This window comes from Zootoca vivipara, chromosome 1 (genome assembly GCF_965207765.1).
Source record: "Zootoca vivipara chromosome 1, rZooViv2.hap1.1, whole genome shotgun sequence".
NCBI lineage: Eukaryota > Metazoa > Chordata > Lepidosauria > Squamata > Lacertidae > Zootoca > Zootoca vivipara.
The window spans coordinates 90,893,119-90,900,998 of record NC_142582.1 but is presented as its reverse complement, the minus strand read 5'-3'; positions in this window follow the sequence as shown (position 1 = coordinate 90,900,998).

Below are 7,880 nucleotides of genomic sequence, written 5' to 3'. Positions count from 1 at the left end.
TGCAAGTAGATAAATACAGCGGGAAGGTAAATGGCATTTCCATGTGGTGCTCTGGTTCACCAGAAGTGGATTTGTCATGCTGGCCACATGACCTGGAAGTTGTATGCTGGCTCCCTCGGGCAATAATGCGAGATGAGCTCCGCAACCCCAGAGTCAGTCACGACTGGACCTAATGGTCCCTTTACCTTTTCCTATGTACTATCTGAAACCAAAGGGGCGCATTGATTGCCAAATGTGAATTTTTCCCCCAGCTCTCCTATCCCACTAATCAGTTCCTGCAGAATTTCATCACTGAGCAAGTAGATGAACATATACCTTAATTGCAGTGCTGGTAATTAACATTTGTGTTGCTCTTGTGTGTTCAAAGCATTTTATATATAAAATCTCATTATTCTTACAACAGACCTGTAAGCTAAGTCAGTGCAGTATTATTATCCTTCACATTGTAGATGTGGGCAGGTGAGGCTGAGCTTGCCTATGCTTACCTAGCAAGATCATGACAGCTTCAAGATTCAAAACAGGTACCTCCCAAATTCATTGTATTAGCTATGACACTATACAACTCTTATGCACCTAGTCACATAAGTAGGAACACACTTTCTTCTATTTTTAACCCAAATACATACAATCTATATACTGTATATAAAAATGTAAACTGGGCATGTGTGTTCCTCTCCAATGTTCAACAAAATCGCTTATCTGATTGCGTTCAAATTTTAACACAAAGTCAAATGCGACTGCAAGAGCAAGCCCATACCGTTTTCAAAGACAAATGTCACACCTGGGCCACGTAAAACCCCAAAAATCCCGTGTTCAGAAACTCACAATTCACCCTAAAGTGCATAGAATCAGGAGACCTTGCACAACAGTGACCTCTAGTGGCGGCCACATTGGTACTGCAGATAGGAAAGCTTCCCACTCCACAGCAGCTCAGCTCACCTTTGCAGACTAGGCCAAGTAGAGGTTTGCAGACTAGACCGAACAGAGGTGGGAGCTCCCCTGGGTGGGGGTGGGGGAGGAGGGGGTGAGAAAGGTCATGGGTTGGGACAGGGTGGGGCTGATCACAGGGATGAGCCCAGGGGAGTGGGGGAGGAGTCTGAAGGGGGACTCTGAGGGCCCATTTAACAGACTAATCCACAGCAACTAGGGCGAATAGAGGTTGGGGCTCCCCTGGGTGGGGGATGGGAGGAGGGGGGGAGGAAAAGGTCATGGGTCGGGACAGGGTGGGGCCAGTCATGGATGAGCCGTGGAGGTGGGGGGAGGAGTCTGAAGGGGGACTCTGAGGGCTCATTTAACAGACTAAGCCACAGCAACGCGTGGCAGGGCCAGCTAGTGTGATAATACAATTTGTGGTGTGGCCTATTCTTACAAAATTTGATTTCTTTTGTTGAATACAATAAATGATATGTATACTCTAGTGCGGGCAGGATTATAAAGAACTGAAGGAATCAGGTTACCGTACCTAGAAGGACACTTGATCACATTAATCAAGAAGCCAAGTTAGAACATTTAAACAGCTTTAACAACTATAGTATCAGAAGCATTTAGCTTTGTCCTCTCACATCTAGTAGCAACCAAGGTATACTATAAGAGTGCAGCACAATTATTGCTAAATAGTAGTATTCAGACACTTGAAATTAAAAGGCGGCACAGATAATATTCTTACTTTTTCAAAATGTGTACAGAAATACACAAGGAACATCAGATAACGGGACCTAGTATCAAAACTTGGACTTGCCTTCTGTTAGTGTCACAACAGTGAGATAAGAATGCCAGCTATTAAATGAGAATATGAAACTAGAAATCTGTTTCTGGTCATGCAACAGGAGAACCTATCCAAGGAGAATATTGTGCCAAACTTTTGCAAATAAAAGATGCTTTTTCTTCAAAGTAGACACTCAGGAAACAGTACGATGACTTATTTACTCAGAAACAAGCACTACAGTATTTGTTTCCCGATTTTCCCCCTGCTCATCATAGACTGGAAAGCAGCTACAATAAAACAAAAATAAGTAGTAAAAGAGCATTGTTCCTTTTTTTATTTTAAAGAATCATTTCTTACTGGACTTATGTGTACTTGGTTTCTTTGCTACCAAAACCATCATAATGCAAAGATCAGTTTTGTGCCTGTAAATAGATTTTTCTTCTGACAATTTTTGTAAGATTAAGCTGAACAGGTTGCTGAAAATACATTAATGCATTGTCAAAAAGGAGCAATGGCTACCTGAGATTTTTGTAATGCCCAAAATCCAAAATCCTCTGCAGGGTTGCGGATGGGGAAAGGTTGAAGAACATGTTTTACAACACCTGTTACCAGGTCCTTTCAACTGGAACTGGAAAGCCTGGGGCTCTCTACCTGCTCTACCACTAGACTATAGTTCACCCCTGCCCTGTACTTAAGGACAGGTAACTGTGAAGAAGAAATAATACCTTACCTCCAATGTTTTCTAAACCTTTTACTACAGTCTCTTTAGCCTGTAAAAGTAGAAAAGAAGAATGTACGGTATAAGGTGTTTGTTTTCTACTCTGGTTTTGTTTCCTAAAAACAAACAGTTTTGCCAGAGCTGCAACCCATATGCAATTACCTTCAGATTTGAGTCATACCCTCAGTTTTCCCTCTTTGATCCATTGGCAGAGCTGCATAATACTAGCTGCAAATTTCTCCACATAGTTCAGAACTAGAAATCTTTCCCTACGAAACAGGAGAATGGCTGTTTCATTCATTAGGTAGTGATGTTAGTTGAAAACCTTCCAGAAGGCTCATTTTAGATTTAATTCTGCGTGCAAGAGGGGATTACTACAGCAGTTACCAATTTAAAGCAGGAATTAGATTTTCTAGCCCAACATATCCATCTTTTGCAGAAGCAACCCTAGCCAAGCCTGTTCCAAAGCAAGTACCACTGAGTTCAGTGGGGATTATTCCCAAGTAAGTGTTCATCCTCAGCATACCAAACATCTGACAATATTAAGCAATATTGCAAAAGAAAACATTTCCCTACTTCACATACATTTATCCAACGAGAAGTTTATTAGCTGCACATTCGTCCATGTGCTTCAAGCATTAGGTGCACTTCCCTCAAGAGTGGATGGAAGCTTTTCTTCCCAGCTTGTTTTCTGTCAAGTGGCTTCCTCACTCATGGTAAGCAACATGTGTCATGTGACAAAGACACATGGGAGCAGGGACAGCAAGGCAGGCTGTAACTGTCAAATCCCAACTGCCAAAGTGTAACTGCCAACTGCCATTCTAGGCTTGACTCTCTGTTCCAGTTCTGTGTAACTTAACAGTCATGAGCACCTTTGCCTCTGTGTTTCCGAAACTATATTTTATGAAGAACAATATTTTAATAAAGCTTTATTTATTTAAACAAAGAACTCTGCTAAAATAATTACCGCTGCGCATCAACATGGATATTGGTTTCAGTAAATATCTGATTGATCTCTTATTTTCAAACATTTAGGGTACAACTTTCCATAAAGGTCTAGAAAGTCTGCACTTAGGACAAAATAATATTAACATGTCCAAGCAGAAGTAACATATTTGGCTCATTAAACCACCTATGGCCTTTTAAACTGTGGAGTTGTTGCTCTTGTTTGTTACTGTCTTGTGTATTTTTGTGTTTTGATATTGTAAACTTCCCTGTGATCCTCAGATACAGGGAGGTATAGAAATTTAATAAATAATAATGATCATTAATAACAATGTGTTCAGCCCAGGATGTGGCTAGGGCCTAGGCCAACAAAGGAGAAATACCTTGTGATATTTCGCACTTTCTTTATTTCTTCTATTGCAGGAGGCAGAGGAGGGGGGTAAGGTACATCCTTGTTGTACTGGGATCTGGACTCATAAAATGATATGGCTATTTGGATTCATCTGTTGGAGACAAAATGAGAGAGAGTACGTTACTACCTTGCCATAAAGACTGAGCTGTAAACATGGATAAAGTACATTCTGTTTCCACTGCTCTGTTCCTCAAGAAGGGATCTATGGCTGCATTGCCAAGTGCTTGATTTCCTTCAAGGAGTAAGATCTACCCCAGATTCTGTGAGCAGCGGTTGGAGGAAATAGAAAAAGCGGAATGTGTGGGAAGGCCGTGATTTAGAGGAGAACATCATATGGGCGAAGGAGAATTAATGGAGGTACAGGGGGACTACTATTCACATTAAACAACAGTATAGATAAGCCCTAAATTGCCGTGGCACAACAAATCCACTTTAAAATAGCAACTGTTTGCAATTAGGAAAGTGACAGGGAAATGCACTGAAAAGTAAAAGATGAACAAATAATTATTAGGAAGACAAGCGGGCGGGTGATGCAGAGCGAGAGGAAGTGGCGCTTTTTACCTCTGTGTTTCATTAGGGAGTCATCTCGGGAAGCTTTTCTACGACCTGCCTAAGCTTCCGTCTGGCACACACACATTTGGAGGCAAGGGGGCAAACTTGAATAAAATATGGGGATGGGGGATGGGACATTAAGCCCCTTCTCTATAATCAATCACAAGATGCAGCACACTCGCACCATTCAATTTTTTGGGGGGGGGAGTGACCCCCTCAAATATTTTATTGGGGTATGGGGCAGCATTCATGTATAAGCTAAACAAGCTATAACTTAGGGCCCCACTCTCTTGGCGGCCCCCCAAAAAAATTAAAGGAAAAAAACTATTAATTGTATTTCAGTTCAACAATTACTTTGATAAAATACATATTTTGTTGCATGCAAATGGCTTTTGATACCTATCCTATATAATAAAGTCCAAGTGTCTCTGCGTCCAGTCCCTGTGTCCGTGGGTTTGCGCTACTGCCCATGTGCCCCACGGACAGCCGTTGGGACTTGGAGCGCAGAGACTTCGGATGGGATAAACCAGGACAGTGAGAGAGATTACATGCTTGCATATACACCACCATACAAAAAAGTGCGCCGCTTCCCCTTGCCTCTGCTGCACTACAAAAGGATCTCTCTCCTTCCTCCTGGTTTCTTCTCCGTTAGAGGGAAAGGAGAGGAGGCAGCCGTGTGCCGGCAAAAGGGAAAGGGAGGATAGGTGGGTGTGGATAGAGAGAGCGTGTGAGCCTCGAGTGATGCGGCTGGTGGGCTGAAGGATCGTTTAGCCGTTACTGAGGGGCAAAAGCAGGAGAGCGGGCGGGCGCACCCGCAGGGGAAGGAGGAATTAGTCCCTGGAAGTATGTGTGGATTTGGGGGGGGGGTTGGAAGGGCTGCTGCAACTGGGACCAGCGAGGGGGGAGAGAGAGAGAGAGAGAAAAGAGGAGTAGAAAAAAGAGGGTGGGAAATGGGGAGGGAGAGAGGAAGCTGAGGAAGCAGCTGGCTGGGGCAGGGGGGGCGGGTAAGGGACTGAGTGAGGGGCTGAGGTGGTGGCGGTGGGTGAGTCACCGGGGGGGGGGAACCCCGCTAATTAATTCTAGCACCCGTTAATTTAACGGGCTTCATGATACTAGTTGTTCCATAAATTACCATATAGCATGTATTCAACACAAAAAACAGCGACAATTTGTTGTTGACAAAGGACAGCTGGACATATAAAGGGCTTCAGTAGCTTAGGGCCTCATCAAACCTAAATTCGGCCCTGGCAGGGGGCCAATGTCCCTAGGAGTTGCCTGTTTGAAGGGAAAAAGTCAACTGAACTTAGAATCATATAATTCACAGAGTTGGGAATGACCTCAAGGGCCATCTGCTCCAAGCCAGGAGTGAACTAGCCTTTTTTTCACCCGAGGCAAAGACCCAGTTTGGCACCCGCCCCCGCCCCCATGTCTTGCTTTTAAAAGACATCTGAAGGCAGCCCTGTTTAGGGAAGTTTTTAATGTTTAATGCTGTATTGTTTTTAATATTCAGTTGGAAGCCACCCAGAGTGGCTGGGGAAACCCAGCCAGATGGTGGGGTATAAATAATAAATGATGATGATGATGATGCATATAATAATATAATATTATTATGCATATTATTATTAGAAGTGAGGTTACAGGGAACCAGGCAGAGGACCTTCTCGATAGTGGCGCCCACCCTGTGGAATGCTTTCCCATCAGCTGTCAAAGAAATAAACAACTACCTGACTTTTAGAAGACATCTGAAGGCTACCCTGTTTAGGGAAGTTTTTAATATTTGATGTTTTATCGTGTTTTTAATATTCTCTTGGGAGCCACCCAGAGAGGCTGGGGAAACTCAGCCAGATGAGCGGGGTATAAATAAATAAATAAATAAAAAATGCACATTTGCGTGCCCACACACACACAGGCTGGGAACCTCAATGGTGCCCCTCTGTAGCGTTCAACTTCGAGGCTGCAGTCCTATAGCCATTTAGTAGGGAAGTAGGCTTTATTGAGCTTAATGGGACTTTCTGCCAAATAAATCTTAACTTTGATGGACTTGTGATAGACCAGATTGTGCTGTAAAGAGTTTTGTGCCTGGTCCATCCAGCAACTCAAATTGAAGTTACCAGCTACAATTGAAACGGACAATGAGAACTTCACCCACCTCCCTGGTCTTGAAGCTCACAGGAGTTTCAAAACAAATTTGTGATGAGGTCTGCTATTCAAATTAATGTACCAGGCACCCTTCAAGAAGTTTTCCAGATTCCATCCGCTTGGGCACCATAGCCTTCTCCTCTTGCGGCATGTAGTGCTATTCCTTTAATTTAAACTGATTCACAGAGAGCCAGTGTGGTGTAGTGGTTAAGAGCGGTAGACTTGTAATCTGGGGAACCAGGTTTGTGTCTCCACTCCTCCACATGCAGCTGCTGGGTGACCTTGGGCTAGTCACACTTCTCTGAAGTCTCTCAGCCCCACCCACCTCACAGAGCGTTTGTTGTGGGAGAGGAGGGGAAAGGAGATTGCTAGCCGATTTGAGACTCCTTCGGGTAGTGATAAAGCGGGATATCAAATCCAAACTCTTCTTCTTCACAGCCTGAAGCCATCAAAGCAGTTTAGGCAAGATAATAATAATTATAAAAAAGTGAGAAAACTGTTTCTACAATGGAAAATGTTTTTTCCCCTTGTTTTTCAGGGGTATGCTACTGCTCATGGGCTTAGCAGCTGCCCACATAGCCTAGGGCTTGCCGATCAGAAGGTCGTCGGTTCAAATCCCTGTGATGGGGTGAGCAGCTCCTGTTGCTCGGTCCCTGCTCCTGCCAACCTAGCAGTTTGAAAGCACGTCAAAGTGCAAGTAGATAAATACCGGTAGGTACCGCTCCGGCGGGAAGGTAAACGGCGTTTCCATGCACTGCTCTGGTTTGCCAGAAGCGGCTTAGTCATGCTGGCCAAATGACCCGGAAGCTGTACGCCGGCTCCCTCGGCCAGTAAAGCGAGATGAGCGCCACAACCTCAGAGTCGTCCGCGACTGGACCTAACGGTCAGGGGTCCCTTTACCTTTAACCCTAAATCAAGTAAAGGGACCCTTACTGTCCAAGGGAGCCGACATATATCCACAGACAGTTTTTCCAGGTCATGTGGCCGGTATGACTAAGCCTAACCCTAAATCAAGTACTGTAAATTAATACAAATAATTAACTAAAAGAAATTTTAGAAAGATTTTGATAGATTTGTCTGAGCACTGAGGGTCAAAAGGAAGTAATTTAAAACAACTTTTGCTGAGGCATTTCATTTGCACAGGGTGATGGCAGGTGGGTGGGTGTCCTGCCCCCACCCCAAATCCTCCCTATGCCCCTGCTGTATGTTGCTGCAAAAGCAGCAGCAGCAGGTCCCCCGAGCGAGGGTTGAGTCCTGATGTCACGTACGGTACGAGAGAGCAGCTCCCTCCGCTTGGCTTGGGAAAGAAGGCGCCTGTGCGGGAGGCGCGCCCATCCATCTATGCCGCGCGCAGCCCTTTGAACCGGTCCACCGCGGCTTGCAGGCAAAGCGCCGCCTAAGCAGCTTCT